Below are 18,867 nucleotides of genomic sequence, written 5' to 3'. Positions count from 1 at the left end.
GCGCCGTTATTCATTCGCAGTCGTGAGAGCAGAAGCAGAAGCAATGTGCGCCCATAGTAGGTCCCAGAATCTCCGAGAAGCACAGAGGAACCTCTGAGCCTGATCAGAGTTTATCGCAACTTTTTACTGGCTTTTTTAAGTCTTCTCTTCTGCTGTTGGCTTCTTTCTTCTTTCGCTAGACACCGTGAAAGGACGAGAGAAATCTCTGCGTTGAAGGAACATTATTTGCCTCAATCCTAACCAAAACACACTCAGGCGAGCGGTGGGCGCTGCATTGGACCTGCTTGTCTACTTTTTTGCCTTTTTTTCTCTCTCTTCTCTACTCCATAGAGTGAGACCGCTCCTCGCGGGCTTAGTGTTTGCCCGCGAGGGCGAGATAATCCTCGCCTGGTAGGTCCCCGTCATCTGTAACGCGCGTGAAAGCTCGAGCAGGTCGGGTTTTTTCTCGGCGGATCTCTGTAAACAGAGAGGCACCAGCGCCCTTCCACTCTCGTGCGGCGCACACAGTCTTCGCTTACACCGCGAGGCGATGACACTATGCGGCTAATCCCTAACACACGCAGGGGGATCTCATGCGCTCCAGTATCCCTACAGCACCATTCCTTTTATTCTCATTTCAAAGCCGGCTTCACTACAGGTCCAGCCAACTGTATTCTTATTAGCGCGACTATATTCATTGCTCTTCTGTGAGTGCCGTCTGTTCGAGGTTCCTACACAGATTTTTACCTAATCAGGCTTCTCTTCTAACTTTCTTCTTTTTGCGTTCTTTCTGTGGTTTCTTTGCCTGTCTTTGTTGCGGTGACGCCCTCGCGTAAACCTTATTAATGCGAGAGCATTATATGGCTCTGTCGCGTCAGTAAAAAGTGTCCGCAATTTTGTCCGCACGATTACGTCGTTGTCTGAAGATAAATGTGTGAAAGAGTGATTCTGACAGGTAGTGTGTGATAAAATGTGGCCTTGGGAAAAATTTCGTTCATGAAGTGCAGTTAGTCAATTATTAAACGCGAAAAAATACACTTACACGTCAAAATAGCCATGGTCGTCGATATAGTACATGGACGTCGCAACAGCCTAGAGCGTCGATATAGTGTGGGGACGTTTTGCTTTCGCAATGCTCCTACGCAGGAAGCCGCATTGATCTCTTAGTTTTTATCTTGTCTTCAATTCTAGCGGACCTATTTTTCCTGCACTTCGTAACACCGTCCTGGGCCTCCCTTTAGTCGTTTTTAGCCGTTTTCCCGACACCAGAAAAAAGTGCTGCGACAGTTGGGTTTCCGCGGAGGACAATGCGACGCTACAGAGTGCAGAATGAACGGCGTCGCTCACGGCGCGGTACCGGCCAGCGAGGTAACGCCTTATCACACCTTTTCTCTTCACCGGCCGAATCTACAGGGCCAGAGTAAGATATGAGCAGTCTTCGTGCATATCGAACCAGTTCAATGTGATCATATATTTTTCATAAAAAATAAATACAAATGTTTTATAGAGAGGTTTCAGGAAAAAAGCTGCTAGCGCAGCTTGACCAGTTCGAAAACAAGCTTCATGGCTGTAGTAGATTAGAATAACAGGGCACAGGAAAACAAAGATCAAGTTTAATTTAGTTTCTTTTTGTGTGGGTTAGAAGTATACGATTTCCGCAGTCCGCAGTATTGGGCGAGGTGGTTTTCTTTCCTCATATTGTTTGAGAATATGATTATGCGTTTTCTTCGTGTGTATAGACACTGTGAAAACCGCATTCTATTGTACACTTGGCACTGATTGCAATTAGATGCGTACCATTACCATAGTTAATGGCGCAGGCTATCTTTTAAGCCTCGTCACTGTGGTTGTAGCGTAGTAAAGAGCGCACAATACCATTTTGTGACCTGGCTTCCATCTTGATTTTCCAGCTTCGCCTAAAAATGGGAACACTACTGTGGCACCTTAGTTTGGGAGTAGCCTTTACGAACTCCTAATATACGGTAGAAGCGACTGAGTCTCCTCCGTATGGTCAGCGTAGATGCGAGAAAATTGCTAAATACTTTATACTGCCACTCTTCCAAGTTCACTTAGAGAATACCTGTCGAGGCAGCAGCATACCGGTCAAATTGAGCGCTCATTACTGAGGCTGAAATTTTGACTCCAGGGGCTAAATGTTTCACAAGCGCAGATGCCAACCAAATCGCTATTCAAATACTTAAAAGCAAGATACTTTAGCGGTCGCTTGTGGGCCAAATGTAGATGTCTTTTAATTTTGTTAGTCATTGTAGACTAATGACAAAAGTCACGTCACGAGAACATGATGGATGCAGCTTTTTTTTTTGTTTCCTCACTTTAATTGCACTTTGACTGAGTACCTCCTCCTACAGTTCAAAACTGCACAAAGAAAGAGGGATGCACTACTTGTTTTTGCCCTGTTGCGGGAACTGTACGAATTAAGGCGGTTGAGCAAAGGTCTTCTACGAATTATAGCGGCCCATGCCGGCTACAGGTGGAAATAATTTTTCTCGCGCGGCAGGGAACTGTTGGCGCCACATCAGCGTGCGCTTTGTCTCTTGTAATCCCCCCCCCCCCCCCCCCCCCAAATATTATTGAAGTTGTTGAGTAAACCAAATCAGACACAAAGGCCATTACTTCTAAGACAACAGCACTAAATGCACCACTATATTGCTTTATATGAGCCATTGCATTTCAGCTTTCATATTCGAGCGCACACCCTGTTTTTCCGAGCCCCCGTATGGTGTTTTCTTCACATCCCTGAATTGATGCAAACCTTTTCTCTGAATAAATACCGCGATGCGAAGGGCACGGAAATCTCATGCACTGAGATCAGAAGCAACAGTGCTAAAATTAAAATTTAAGCGGCTGGCGCATTCCAGTTTTAAATAAAATAATGGCATTTAGTCTCATCGCAAGCAGCGGATCAAGTACTAGTTCCGCAATCATAATAGAGAGACATTTTCTGTATCCACCAGGAATGCATGAAGGCATAATATCAAATAAAAAGAAAATTACGTAGAAAAATAGAACGGTGCTGTAAACGATACCTAAAGCAGAATGTCTGCCCAACTCGTTTTCAGCAGTCTACTTAGCGGTGGGCTGCTGCTAGTGTTTTCGCTAGAGATAAAAATGAACGGGTGCAAGTTAAGTTCTAAAACTTCTTCAGCGTCTTATACACGCTATTCTTTCCATAATAAGAGATAATTATTCTTTTACACTAACAGTGCGACTCTTAGTACGCACCAAGAAAACTATATTGCCGACATTGAAAATGACGTTGACATTTTCCCAAGGTAAATAGGTCCTGAGAACAAAGGCGAAAGACACAAGTGTCTACGCAGAATCGCACACGCACAACAAACACAAGCGCAGACCACTCAGACACGCTTGATATAAAAACAGAGCTTGTGGCGCAGCCTTCAGAGTTTGCCTTATTCTGAGGCCTAAAGCAATGAAGTGAATTTTTGGGACAAGGTTCAAAGTTTAAACGTGATTAGCGCTAGCCTAGCATTGCTTTCGTGCTTTGCGCGATCTTTTTCATGCCTTCACCGGCTCTTCGCATCAAACTTAATTTAAGGCGAGCTCTCGTGCGGAGCTGGGAGCTGAGCGGTGTTGCCAGCTTGACACCATGCTCACCACTTTTCACCGGGCTCCTCGTATCGTCTTTGTCTCTGACCTCAGCACTGGCGCTTTTCTCCTTTTATATCTGTCGCTGCAAGGGCAACTGCAGGGCTCCCGTCAGGCAATTGTATTTAGATGGAATGCTACGTGACCGGGAAGCATGAAATGGTCCAATTTACTGAAAAAACAGTGGAAAGAACTTTTCGCAACTCGGAAGTGTTGGGTTCAGGTCGCCTTCGGCGCTGTACTAGCCTTATGTGCGTGGATAAAGATCGCGAAAGGGGCAAAATTATAAGCCCACAATGAAGTACAGCGGTCTGTCAGAGGAGTATGTGATAAGGAACGACGGGCCAAACATCGCTTTTTTGTGACGGTGGTGTTGGAACTTTTTCGTGGCCCCAATGCCAAAAGAAGTGTAGTCACCATCATCATTGCAAGTTCGCGTAGTGCTGCGCCTTTCGCGCAGCAACAGCAGGTGTCTCCTGGGGCCTTCACAGCTTATATTTAATGCATTCACTTGCTTATAGAAAGCACTTTTTTCTGAAGAAATTTTTGCATATTCGGGGTTGCGTTCATCAGGTTATAATACGAAGTACATAATTATAATGACGTTGTGTCATAAAGGCGGATTGAAGCGGTGGCGGCGAAATGTTTCTTTGGTAATAGGAGTACTAACTGGTTTTAGTTTCCAGCTCTGTTCAAGCATTGTACGCAATGCAGCTACTGGGGTGGTCAATCGCTGGAGTAAACATGCTATTCTTGATTTTCATGAGAAGCAAACCTGAAGTAACATATCTGCCATTATAAGCGCATCCACTTGATAACGAAAAAAAAATTCTAAGGATGAGGTATCCATACACCAGATTAGGGCAGAGGCGGCTCGCAACCCTTCTGCACGTTATCGGTGGGGGGACAAACTTCTGCCAGCGACCTACAAGTTCCCCATCTGTGGCACTTCATTCGACCTGTGTGATGTGCGACACTTGTTGTGGTCGTTCCCATCCCCGGCTATTGTGCGGGAAAACTCCGTCAGGAGGTGGGCCATCGGTGGAAACGTGAATGTTTATTTTTTTCACATCAAATCAGTTTATTCTGATTATATACATGTGCTGACGGTCACACATTCTCAGTCACACATTCGCTCGCCAGCTCGCTCACTCACACACATGCTCACACTCACTGGGTCGCTCGCTCGCTCACTCACTCACTCACTCACTCACTCACTCACTCACTCACTCTCTCACTCACTCACTCACTCACTCACTCACTCACTCACTCACTCACTCACTCACTCACTCACTCACTCACTCACTCACTCACTCACTCACTCACTCACTAACTCACTCACTCACTCACTCACTCACTCACTGTGACTCTACACGTTAGTGTAAATGTGTGTGTGTGTGTGTGTGTGTGTGTGTGTGTGTGTGTGTGTGTGTGTGTGTGTGTGTGTGTGTGTGTGTGTGTGTGTGTGTGTGTGTGTGTGTGTGTGTGTGTGTGTGTGGTGTGTGTGTGTGTGTGTGTGTGTGTGCACGCACGCACGCACGCACACACACAAATTTACACTAACGTGTAGAGTCAGTGCGACATTTTCCTGTTCCATCATGCTATAATATTCTCAAGTCTCCTCGCGATCTTGCCTTATTAGGCTCTCCATGGGTCCTGAAGAAATGGCCACGTATGTAGTCACATGGCCTTGTAGCACCCTTCCCCGCGTAGAAGATGTAGAAATGAGAGGAGTCATGTCATGTACAGCCTCCCTGATTTTTAATAATATAGCGCGAGCGTCGACCGAACTGCTGGTCAGCGCCTTATAACGGCGATAAGCGTGCAACAAGGCGAGAGTTCGCGCACGCGCACGAAGGCAGAGTGTCGTCTGCTACGCTGTTCCGAGCACGAGGGCACACGCCCTGCCACAATATCAGTTCGCTAGATCCCGCCAAGCCGTAGAGCGCATGCGCATGATTAATATGTGAGACTGCATGAGACATGATTTCTTTCCCTCTTTTTTTTTTGCCTACTACGGGAGGCCAGCCTGGCGATGCAAAGTTACGATAAGAAAAAATAAAAGGAAAGAAAGTATCACATATTAATCATGCGCATGCGCTCTACGACGTGGCGGGATTTAGCGAACTGATATTGTGGCAGGGCGTGTGTCCTCGTGCTCGGAACAGCGTAGCAGACGACGCTCTGCCTTCGTGCGCGTGCGCGAACTCTCGCCTTGTTGCACGCTTATCGCCGTTATAAGGCGCTGACCAGCAGTTTGGTCGACGCTCGCGCTATATTATTAAAAATCAGGGAGGCTGTACGTGTTGACGGCATACAGGACGGAAATTCATGGGGTAGCTCCAAGGGCGTGGGGGCGAAGGTGGCAGATGGGTTGCTATCAGCAGCCATGGCGTTATACAGGTGCTTTCGTGCTCCCAGTACACTTTAAAGGCGGCGGTGATCTCTGTGGACTCTCTCTAATGTGGCAAAGACAGCAGCATCGAACGGAGCGGGCGCTCTCGCAGCACAATCACTAGCACCAGCCGCCGTCACTGCTGTCAGTTTGCTCTCAATCCGGTGGAGAGGTAGGAATGACGCCACAGGATAACATGATTTAAAAGAACGTATATTCGGTCTAGATGGCGCATATTATCTGAGACAGCAAAACAAAATTGGCAGAGGCTCAGCTTGGTTAAGCGCGGAAATTGCGAAAGCAACTTCACCCGTTTCTTCAGCCCGCATCCGCCGTGTCTACCGCCGCTCTGCGTAGACGGCTGTTGTTTTTGCACCTGAGAGAAGGATGAATAGCTCGCTGTTGTCTCTTACGCGCATTGCGACGAGCTTCCCTAGCGGTGGGCGGCATCGTCGTGAAGCAGTGTTAAGCCGCTGGTGGTTGGCACAGCTACTGCTTACTAGCGACGTGAGTTAAGCTTAATCTCTTCGGCGTAACGCTACAATTGCGCTCCTAGCGGAGAGCGCAGGAGTTAGGCGCCGGTGAAGGCACCGCCGCTTCCTTCGACGGCGCGAGATGGTCGTCCAGCTCTTCGGCGTTACGTCACGCATGACGTCACACGGGGTTCATGGCACCGCCGCGTCACGGCAAAGGCTTGAAAGTGCAAGCAGTATTGGTTTCGCAATAATAATGGCGCTAAAGGGAGGCAAACGCAAGAAAGACCGACGCGAAACATGCGCTTACTTCATCTGGCTTTATTTACTGCCAAGCCTACAGAAATATAAAAAAAATCTTGTTTTCTGCGCATGCCCTAGGTTTTCTATACATTCTGTCTTGGCAGTGAATGAAGTCAGATGAAGTTAGCGCATGTTCTGCTTCGGTCTTTATTATGTTTACCTACCTTTATCGCTAATATTTTTCTGTCTCAAATAGGTACCATGAATTAGGGGGCCCACCTACGTTGCTTTTCCAGAGATTTTTCGTTCAGAGCACTGACGCCGACGACGCCGACCCCGGATTTTCTGCAGGACGGAAGCCTTAACGCCATCGCGTTGAAGTATTTATGTGCTAGGGCTATGATGCTGCTTTCGCTGTTTTCTGCAATGACACACAATTCAATTACCTGCCGCGGAGTTTGGCCCATTTGTCGATGCAGGACATCGCTTCAGTATTACACTGGCGAACTCTTATCTCAATTATGACAGTGAATTGCAACGTCATTCACACTTTCAAGACCATTATCACACCAGATGGAATAATGCTGCTTGAGAACAATATGTCGCAGAAAATACGCGAGAAGCATCAACAAAAGTAAAAAAGAGCCTTCCAGCATACTCCAGTGTCACTCTGCCGCCATATCAAAAATGTGCCCACTAGAATTTTCTACAAAAACTCCGCGACTTCTGGTTAATAACTTTTAAAGTGTTTGGTGCGGTTTTTGCTACACAGCGTTTGATATTTTCGCAGGGGTAAATCAAACAGCATGATAACGCTGTCATGGAGTCAAGTGCTACGAAATCAAAGAGACTGCTACCACAAAATCGTGGTTGGTTATTGCTTTTTTGATCAAGTGTAGTTAATGGGGTAAGCATGCAGTTTCCTTAGAGCGCAGCTGGTGATGATGATGATATCCTCAGGCTTAAGGGCACATACCCACGGCGGGAGATTGACCAGGGTGCATAGCGAATACAAACGCACACATGTACATGCAGTGGAGTATTTTGATAATTTTGGAACGTAGCGCAGCCCTTCGGCGCCCGTTCCTGCATTCCGCTTCGTCGTATTTCTCGTCGGCGTTGTCAGCGTAACCGGTTCTCCAAGTAGCATAGGAGAGAGAGAGAGAGAAAGGAATTCTGATGAGAGGAAAGGAGGAAAGGGAAATGCTACTTGGGAGGCGGCTGCCACGGGAAGATCCCGGAGGGTGGCTAGAAGTGTAACACGCCACCTGCCAGCGGGGCCAAGTGGTGTGTGGAGAGCAGCGCTCAAATATTGCAGAAGTACTCGCTGTTGGGCTAGTTGGTTCATCATAAAATTTTTATAGTGTGATCGCCTGTCATTTTTTCTTATTTTGATGTGTCAGCATCAGAAGCGCCATTAGCGGGTAAAGCGTCCGGCATTTGAAGCCTCGGGGAGAGATGGCACAGTGAAGTGAGGGAAAGGGAGAGAGGCATAGGTATAAAGAATCTAGGGTGAGAGAGGGCTAGGCAAAACTTGAGATAGTCTGAGGCGATGGCTGGCTAGAGAAAAAATGCAGTCTTGAAGGAGAAGAGGGGTAAGAAGACTTGCCGTTAAGACAGCGGAAGCGGGCGCAGTGGGTCAGGGAAGAAACGCCGGTTATTGATATTCTAGTCGAAATCACGAGAAAGAAATGGGCCTGGGGCAGGGCGTGTAACGCGAAGGCAAGATAACCGCTGCTCCTTGAGGGCAACGGATTCGATTCCAAGAGAAGGCAAGAGTAGCAGGGGGTGGCACAAAGTAAGGCGGGCGGATGAGATTAAGAAGTTTACGGGGACATGGTGGGCGCAGCTGGCAAAGCACAGGGTTCATTGGAGAGACATGAGAGAGGCCTTTGCACTGCAGTTGGCGTAGTCAGGTTGCTGATGATGATGAAGGAGAGTGGTGAGGGGCTTTGGTGCGGTAGTACATTGTGCTTGCTGTTTCGGATGGAGCGAGTGGAGAGGGAGTACATCACTTCACACAGTAATTGATGGACTGAATCATGCCACCCTCTGGTGTCAGGACGGAGCACTAATCCATGAATCTCATTACTGGTCTGTCACTTTTTTTTATATTCTAGCTCACCTATGCTGTGACAAGGAGCATCATTGGAGAGAACGTGCTTTGCTGTTCTTGACATGCCTAGCATTTTTCACACGGTTTTTCGCGTGAACAGCCTCTGCCAGAAGCACCCCACTCGAGGTAGAAGCCAATAAATACTAAGTTGCATGTACTGGCACCACTGGCGCCAGGTAGAAGGCAGCCAAAGTGCGCCGTCCGCATTCTCTAGCCGGAGAGGAAGAGGGAAGGAGGCAGCAAAAAAGTGCACATGGCCAATAAAGGATTGCCCACCGAGCAACCAGGCAAGACATGCAGCAGCTTGCGTTCTCTTAGCTACCAAGGCACACACCTAATGCTCCAAAAGAAAGTCGCTGTGTGGGCTATTTGCGAATTATTCAAATGAGGCGCCGGACGAGTGTGTCCAGGCTTTACCTCATAGATAAAATGTGGTTCTCTCCCCGCCTCTGCCTGTGCTGTCTGTGCTGAGAAAGGAAGCTTTACCACCGGGCACAAAGCGCACTCACGAGGCCCAAAGCTTGAAAGCAACCTCGATTATTCCTCTGGCTTGCGGTACCCTTTCAAGTTTTCTTTTTTCATTCACTCATTCTAGCGGCTACAGCCAGTAGCTCAAGAAAGCTCGTTCATTTCCAATACTTGGTTTTAATCTGGATTCCAAGGTACTTTAATATGGCGATGTATAATCACAGTCGTAAGGACCACGGCCTCGTTGTTGTTAGCGTCTAGCGACACAGGCGCTCTCATTACACAGTTACACAATTACACAGTTGAGTAATTTTTATGAGCCTTCAGTAAATACCGCAATGAGACGTACCGCGCCGGGGCCCGAAAACAATGTACCATTCGCGTTTTATGGCAGAGGTAGTGAGCATTTTCAATGGAGGTAAAATGTGGTATTTTCTAGAAGGGGAAATGAGCGTTGTGCTGGTGTCGCAGTTTTTACGCTGTCTAGTGACTTATAAGGAAAAAACCTATTTCCGTCGTATACTGTCTTCCGGCTAACTAGAAATGCAGTTTGATTAAATGCATATGTTGTATCTTTCTTGACTCGGTGTTCATGGAAGTCTGCTACGCCCTGCAATTGCTCTTGATTTGCAGCTGGTCCATTGTGCAACTCAATAACATTGCCTAGCTGAGTTTGCTGTGATATGCAGACATTTTTGCTGTCGATATAGAGAAAAGCTTGCACCCACAAACTGGAGCTAAACGCACGTCGGAATGTCGAAAATTCAAAATTTTTTTAATTCTAAAGCTAGACCTGGACTTTAAAGTACGCTGTGGACTTCAAATTATGCACTGGCACCAACCTGATTGCCTAATTAAAACATGTCTTGTAAGTTAACAGTGGTACGGTAGAAATTCTACCTTGAAGAAAAAATCGTCTGGTGCGGCATGTGCAATGACTTTGCACGCATGCAAACACAAGATACAGCACAAGATACAGAGTGATAATGGGGAGCGCAGCTGGACAGTGATGCAGACATGGTTCGATAAGACCGAGAACCGATGGGACGAATGAAAGTGATAAGAAACAACAAGCCCGAACAAAGGTGTAGTCAGGTTCATTGTCGCAGCCTTTCTTGGTGTTGCAAAGCTATTCATTTTTTTTATTTTCTGCAAATTTGCAGCTTTCGAAAATTAATAACCTAACAAAATTTCCTTTTCTTATTTCTTTCAGCAATTTCTGTTTATTTTCAGAGCGCAGTACTATGACTAATGATGAGAGCAGTCAGGCACCGAGAAATTTGCTTCTAGAAGGCAAGCGCTTACCGGGTATGTAACGCCGCCCAAATGACATATTATGCACTGTGTAACGGAAGGCGATAAGGAGTGACAAATATTTAGCAAGAAAGAACTAAATGAAGCGCAAGAGGGCAGTAGAGGAGGGAGCTAAGAACCATACTTCATGGACTCCAACAAAATTCAGCCGCCTACAAGGAGATGCAGCGGCAAGATATCTCACCCGCTTGTCGGCCGCCCAGTAGCGTATGCAAATGCTGTCCCTCTGAATTAGGCAGAGCAGGAATTTATGACTGCTTCTCTGCAAAGCAGCTCGTTTGCATGAGCTAGATGCCGTGCCTACGCATGAGAGGCCGTTCAGATAAGAGCTTTCCTCGGCATCTTGCTCGGCTCGGTCCGCAGTCGCCCCTGGGATAACGGCACGTTTGCTGGACGTGGAGGTCATATACGTTCCCGCTTGTTACGAGAGAGCATCCCATCGGATCTTCGGCCGGTTGGAAATGGAAAGACATGAAGAGGTTTACTGAGAGTCTGAAAGCTGCCCTTTCATGAGTAAAGAATATAAAATAAGTGATACAGCAATCAAGCAAGCCTGCTTATACATATGTATGCCTTCAGGCGGAGCTGTTAGGAAAAATGCTCCCGGCCGCTTCGCAGTAGTAGTGGTCAACATCAAGCGCCCACGGTTATGTGGCCACCGTTTTGCCACGGGGGGTTGCCTGTGTTAAAAAATAAAAAAATACATTACAATAATGTAGTTCTAATCATTTAACATGTTTAGTGCATAAACCGCTGCTTGTTTCCAGTTGGGATTAGCGCAAGACGTAGGAAAGCATTAAAGCTCTGAAGAGGTGATGGGGGTCGCAATACAGGCGTCTGTCAGCCATAGAGACAGAGATTATTTTTCTTGTTACTTGTGGCTCTCGCTAGTTTCCTCGTCATCAAGTGGAGGGCGCGGTCGCAACACGCTGCCAAACGCATTAAAACGCCGCTGAAGAAAACATCTTCAAATGCCCATGCACTTATGCAGCACGCAGTTGTACGATTCGCCCATGAGCTTTGACGGGAACATCAGTTGCGTGGCGGTAGGCGCCGTGGGTGTAGCTTAAGCGAAGCGCCGTGTTCTTAACGCTCACCGATGCGCAAGGCAAGAGCCGAAAACCAGGGGCGGGTGGAACGTAAGGCGACTGTTCTCGGAACGCTAACCACCTACACTCTGCCAGACAAGATGCTCAAGTCCCTGACAACACATTTCTCACGCCAAAACAAGCTGTTGTAACCGGGTCAAAACCAAACCACAATCGTAACCCAGTCAGGCGTGCATAAACACAATATGCAAAAGCACAATATGGACAAACTGGCAGTCATATTTCGCATTACAACGAGAGGAATCACCATTAATTTTTTTGACGAAATGAGCAGATCGTGGCGTGAGCTGTTGATTTTCAGCAATGTCATATTCTCAGGTATTGCAATGAGCACTGAATTCCGACTAAGTAAGTGCTTGCAACACGAGAGCTCTTGCTCTTTTACCCGTCATTAAGAAAGTATGATATTTCTCGCCCTAGCTGAAGCGAAAGTGGTGAAGTGGCTACATTATATAAACTATCAATTCGTGAGCGATGGAGTACTGAAGGTAAAGCGGCTGACGCCGTCTGTAACGGGCAGAATTTTTTTGCGCTATATTTCTAAAACATCTTAAAGATTACAAGGGGAACAATACTTGAAGTCCCTTGGGGAGGCTAACACTGTACCCGTTCAGAATATTACCTTCGTAACAGCGTAGTTAGTCCATGAGGTGGAACACTGCCAACAGTGTTTTCTTTAGAAGCATCTGAGTTGTTTATTTAGTGTAAGCACGGCATTTCTTTTTTTACGGATGATGCCTTTGGCTCAGTTCTGCGCTCCTGATGACACGTGTACATATATTTTAGCTCGAACCAGTGGCGTTAGAACACAAAAAAGTACTGACAGCCACTTCCTCACCGAATTCCTCTACAAGTTTTCGGCGCATCTTGTCTCCCTCGTCCATGAAATGATGTTTGTACCACCAGGGGTACAAACGGCGCAAGCAAGAGAAATGAGAGGACACGTCGCCATAAATATCCAGAAAAAATACCTGCCAAGGCCGGCAAAAATGCAATGTAAGTTTTTGTAAAATAAAAGAGGTGGAGTTAAAGGCATCCGAGTGCAACGATGAGACGTTATTTTCGACACCTGTCGGGAGGATGCGAAGCTATTTAGTATTATTTTTCTGCGATCACAGACGCAGTGAACCGGGCCGCGCCCTCACATCGAATTCCTTTTTTGGCGTCTTTCTTTGTGAGCGACCGCAAAATAACCTGGCAGCCGAACGAACGATTGATATTTGTGCAACATTGTTGACCGCACACGCCGCCAGGATATCGGATCGGGCAGCTACACAAAGGCTCGGCATTTTCACCTTTCCACCGGACATCAGCAGCTCAAAAGGCTCGATCACGGTTATGGTCGTTTATTTTTATTCTTGTGTATTTGTGCGCTGCTTCGTATTTCTGCGCGTACCTCCGTCTCCAGTCCTGAGCGAGCCCTTCAGCGCTACTCTCAGCGTGGTAGACACATCGTCTTTATAGCATCGGCCCGTGTATCCCTTCGAGCGGTCCTTTCTTTTTTGTTTTATCTCCGCTCAAAAAAGACCACCAGGGAGGAAGATCGTTGTTATAATGGTCGCCCTCTGCTTCTCTATGGTGTGCCACTAGTCTCGCTGTTGAGAGCTATTTTTCAATGCACCGGCGAAGCTACAATGCGGTGCTTTGTAAAGCAGTGGCCACGGTTAAGCTTTTGTGAAATCGAATCGTGAGAAAGAGAGATACGGTCGCGTGACCACAAAAGCCCGTCGTCGCAAGGAAGGGCATCCTCTTCCACGCTAGTTAAAAAAGATATTTCCAGTGGGCGTATATGTTCGAAAGATCTTTCAGCCAAAGTCGCCTGTGGACAGAGCTTTGTTAAACTACTTTTTTAAAATTCTAAGGACGATTACAATTATTCCTAATGTGACATTTGGGCGCAGCTCTGTAGGTGTCTCAAGCTGTGTAGGCTCATTGTTTTGCTTTTCTAGGTCTTCGGCACATCTTACGACGATAATTGTTCTGTGGCGCTATCAGTTAATGAAGATCGGGTACACACCGTACAACAGGGAGAATGTGTGGATTAGTCCGACAGCAGTTAGTAGATGCAGACGACGATGTGCAATGCCCTGAGCAGTAGTAGATTAACACGAGGCGTAACTGTCTGCTGCGATAACCTAGTAAAAACCAATGAACAACACAGAACTTTTTTCTAGTTCTTCATTGCTAAGTTGTGACGTGTTATGCTTATTAGCTATGTACTCCGAATTGGCTCTTTTCTCGTGCTTCGTTTCTTTGGTGCGCTGATGTGTCACTGTTGTCTTAATTATTTTAAATAGTTCATGTACATAAAAAACATCGCATCGTTGTAATAAATACCATGTTAAAAAAAAAGCAGCGTTAACCTAGTGCTCTCGTACAGTGGTCAGACAAGCTGATGTGTTCGCGGCGCCGCGAGTTTGAATCCAAGTCGTCGCAAAGTTTATTTCATTTATTTATAAATATGCTCTTTTACAGTGACGGCGGCGACTTGGCGCAACCCGCGAACGCTGCTCTAAAAAGTCACTGATGAGAAAAAAGTAATTCAGAGCTCTAGTGCAATGCTGCTATGCCAAATATGACATTAAGAAGCATCAGCGACATGAGCAACTAAGCGGCACAAGCCCAATCTCACGGGCGTACATTGGGTAAATTGTCACTAACGATGAGAAAGTTGAAGGTGTGCTTTACTGGTTTCCTGGGTCAGTAGACCCCTCAATCGTGTTTTCCGCTACGTGCCGATGGTGTCCACCTGGAAAAAAAAACTGTGCTTTTTGCAAAACAGTTTATGCTTAGCAATGCTAAACTGCCATCCAATTTTTTTTTACTTCAGCAATCAAAGCACAAACGGAAAGCGACGACACGGGCCTAGCGCAACCTACACTTCTATCGCCTTTCAATCTTCGCAGATTGGTTATTTTCTTCATTTCGTTACCATGAATATCCTATTGGGCTTAACGTGAGAAAAGGAGGTGACACTCATAAAGCTCACGGACAATAAGTAAACGTTAGGAAAAAAAAGGTCAGATACAGTAGATCGCATTTATGCTGGCCGCGGTTATAATGAAAGCTCTCGTATTACGAACTAGGGTGATGCTACCATGATAATATGTGGCAACACTGTGTTACTCGAGAAGCAGGTCTTTCGTCCAAATGTTTTGGTCCATGACGCTGCAGATTCAAGCATAACACACTGACAGAGGTACGCCAGGCATGTTTTGGGTTATATTGAGCACCTGATTGAAGTAGCACCTTTAATTGCTACTCGTCATTTTCTTTCGATTTACTTCTTACAAATGTTTTAAAAAAACTGCCATTGTTGCAGGAGACTGATGAATATGCGTTCTGCAGGTCACCTCTGAGCCTATACGTTTGCGATCCGGTAGTCGGATGTCTTGAGGTGATACGGGTAATGTCACTGAAATGACGAGTATTTGTCATAGAATGGCACGGAGCTTCTTGCAAGCATTGTGCCACTTGCAGAAAAAATCTTGCTCTTCGTATTACATTCCCAAAGCAATGCATACTGAACAAGCCAACAGACTTGAGAACCACAGAAAACACAGTTAAGCATATTTTTTAATTTGTGGTGTTAATACTAGAGAATAATAGCGTAATCACCTTGTGGCTGATGATTAATTGATATAAAAGTAGAGCATTAGGCGAAATTTGAAGTTCGTGGGTTGGAATCCCATCGGCGGCATGTTATTATTTTTTCTTCTGTTTCTTGTCAATCACTTTACGCCATAGATTGATTACACGATAGAATTATCTATAATTAACACAACAAAATAAATAAAACATATTATTCCCCTATGCTTGAGTTCGCTTCAATGACTGTTGACTTCCTTAATATGACTATCATAACGAGCCGGAGATTTTCCCACCCTAGCAGAAGAATGGCGTGTCTAATTGTGGTTCGAAAGTTGCACGTCACCTAACTTTGGCACGTCTCACATATATCCAAATCGGCGCTCGCGTTTACTGTGATGGCACATGCAATTAAACACGCGATTAACACAGCACAACTATGAGTTAAACAAAACCGACCAGCCTAATTCTACCGCCAAATAACCGGAGTGTTCATTAACAGACTTGCCGCGTGTGGTGCTCTAAATTTCGCATAAGTTTATTTTAGATGCTGGAAACAACCACCCAGATGTTCCCCATGCACCACACTATTTATATTCAGAGCCGCGTGCTTAATGTTTCGTTACATGATTCTTTTGTGAGCACATCCGTGCTATGAAGGGCTATTTTCACATGAATATCTGTTGACAGGATGAGATCACCCACATGCAATTTCAATCTACTCTCTCGTGTGTATATATATATTAATTGGTTCTTTTTCCTCTGCCTTGGGAAAATGTAGTACAAAGTAGTACAGGCGTGACTAACAATTAAATTCAATCTGTTGGGCTGGAATGGAGTTTATCTGTGCTTGTCTTGAGCGAGTTCACTTACGCGTCGGAAGAGTACTTTTGTTTAAGTTGCGAATTATCTAGGTGTGCTGTGCGCTAGCTCATGCTGGTTTCTTACTTGACTTTGGGCCTCTATCAAGTTGCTCCTCGCCTGTCTTTCTGGCAGTCTGCTTAGCGCTGCTCCTGCACCAACAATCTGAACGAATAATGTATACTGTTTTAGACATGTGATAGTGCTATGAAGCACTTGAGAAACTTGATAAAGCCTTTAAATCAAAGTTCTGTGCTCATATTTATCTCAAAAACTCAATGAAGGGTTCTCCCATATGGCTGCTGCTCAAAAATGACGGCTTGATTATAAATGCCAGAAAATATTAACAGATGAACCAAGAATTTGCGTTACAAAATGCAGCACAGATAAGGAGTCTTATTCTGATCATGCTGGCTCTAATGCATGAGTGCGTGCTCACGTGAGGCTGCCGACTGTGTAATTGAGAAACCACAGCGTGACGAAGTGTAATGAAAGAAGATTAATGAAAGAAGATTAAGAAAAGTAAAAATACGACTTAAAAGCAGCAACAAAACAGGCAGCACCCTTACTTCTTTTAAGTTACCCCTAGAAGAATGACTCTCCCGTCAACCCGCACTGAGAACGCCTCAGAGGTAAGATGGGCTGCAGGTAATAGTCTGCGACAGGAGATTTGGGGTGTCATGACACTCACTGCCGGTTGGCTGGCGTCAACGACCGTGTGCTTTCAGCCACGGTCTTCAAGTAAGAGAAAAGTTAGGGCTTCTAGAAAACAAAAAAGGAACAAACTCGCCAGAAAGAAAAGGTGCTTAATTCTGGTGAAAAATTTAGTATAATACTGGTTCTTCTTCATTCTAAACGGAATGATCCAGCTTCTTTCAACTCTTGTACGCTTATAGCAGCTGAATTCGTGAAAACGTGGAGAAGGTCGCTGAATACAGATTTTAGGTGCCTCGCAACCGCATCATTGAGCACCGAGGGCTACGGGTGTGAAATCTTCTGATTTACCGTTTCTTTCTAATAGCAACGTTTGCCGAATATATGAGTCAAGTGAATGTAAAAGAACCGGATGATACGATCAAACTGCTCGGTGTCTGTAAAGATCACTAATAAAGCGTCGAAGCTATAGTTCTTCAACGCATGACATCAAGGGCCGCCGCGGTGGCTAAGCGGTTATGGCGCTGGCCTGCTGACCCGAAAGACGCGGGTTCGATCTCGACCGCGGCGGTTGCATTTCGTTGGAGGCGAAGTTCTAGAGGCCCGTGCAATGTGCGATGTCAGAGCATGTTAAAGAACCCCGGGCGGTCGAAATTTCCGGAGCCCTTCACTACGGCGTCCCTCATAGCCTGAGTCGCTTCGGTACATTAAACCCCCTAAACCAAATCATGGTATCAAGAAGGGACTAGATCTTTCACAATAAGTTTGAACCACATTAAGAAATACATTGTGCTAAAACGCAGGCAGCAGCAGGCGCATAATACTTGGAGCGCAACTAATTAAATAAACTAGTAGCCGAAAGGGCGCTGCCGGAAGACAGTGAACGCTGCATGCGGGACGAAGTGAAGGGAGCGAGAATAAGCCTTATTAACTCCTCAAAGCTAAAGACCCCGTTCTATGGAAAACGCAGAAAGCCCAGCATTGTTTAGTTGCCAAACACAAGATTGGTCGAAAAAGTTAGACATTACATGTGGAGCGGCGCAGCTAAAGAGCTGCAGAGTCAGACCTGCCATCACGAAGCGACAAAACCGACGTCCATCGCTAGCGGAGGCCAGAGGGGGAAATGAGTGTGGCGACTTCATGGCTTAAAAAGCCATGAAGTTTCGAATAAAATTTTAGTTGCAAGTACTGCCCTGTGTCGTCTTCTTTCTCTGTCCCGTGTTCGCTGCGGTGTTTAACTCCTTCATGTCTCACCAACTGGCCTACACATCTGCTCTCTTAAGATAATAATGGGTTTCGCAATCGTAGCTGGCTCTTCATGACATAATTTTGTGTTCTCTTTTTGTTTTCTTCTCGAAGTCAGTTTCTATTAGGGCAGGCTTCGTAGACGACTGCCCTGTTATTTCATTTTTGGCGCAGTTAGGCTTGAGACGAGAGCCGCAATGCCAGCTAATAACTTCCCGCTCAACGGGCAAAATAGTTGGGTGCCCCACAAGTATATCCACGCTCTTAGGTGGCCGCTGACAGCTTTTCCTGCATGCGCGCTTGTATGTGGCTGTGCTCCTTGTTTGCTGCACTTTTTACGTCAACGAAATAATGAAGTGGGAGGGTGGCATTTGGTCCTAACAGGAAGCTTCCTAACGTGATGGTTGCAACCCATACCTACAAAGATGTTTCTGGGAAATGAGAAAGAATTTGAAGAGTGTCTTCCATGCGAGATGGTCCATGCGATAACTGCTGTAGGTACTATGTTCCGGAATAACTAAGATATTTTGAATTGTTTTTGTACTATTGCGATAACAGCGAACTAGAGGAAACAATGACGAGTGCATATATGTTTTAGGCCCTATATTTTATTCAGTGTTTTAACCCCTCACACTTAACCTTTTGTATTCTGGATGACGTGAAAGTCATAGCTGCATTACAGTTGTCGTTATTCGGACGTAGGCTGGATAAATTCTGTCCCTTTACAAATAATCTGTCCTTTGTGAATGCAAAGTTAAATATAAAATAGTCTGGCGGTATGTTTGGCACTCATGA

The sequence above is a fragment of the Amblyomma mixtum genome, chromosome 1 (genome assembly GCF_055824585.1).
Source record: "Amblyomma mixtum isolate Tamu chromosome 1, ASM5582458v1, whole genome shotgun sequence".
NCBI lineage: Eukaryota > Metazoa > Arthropoda > Arachnida > Ixodida > Ixodidae > Amblyomma > Amblyomma mixtum.
The sequence above is the reverse complement of the archived record's forward strand: the minus strand, read 5'-3'. Positions refer to the sequence as shown.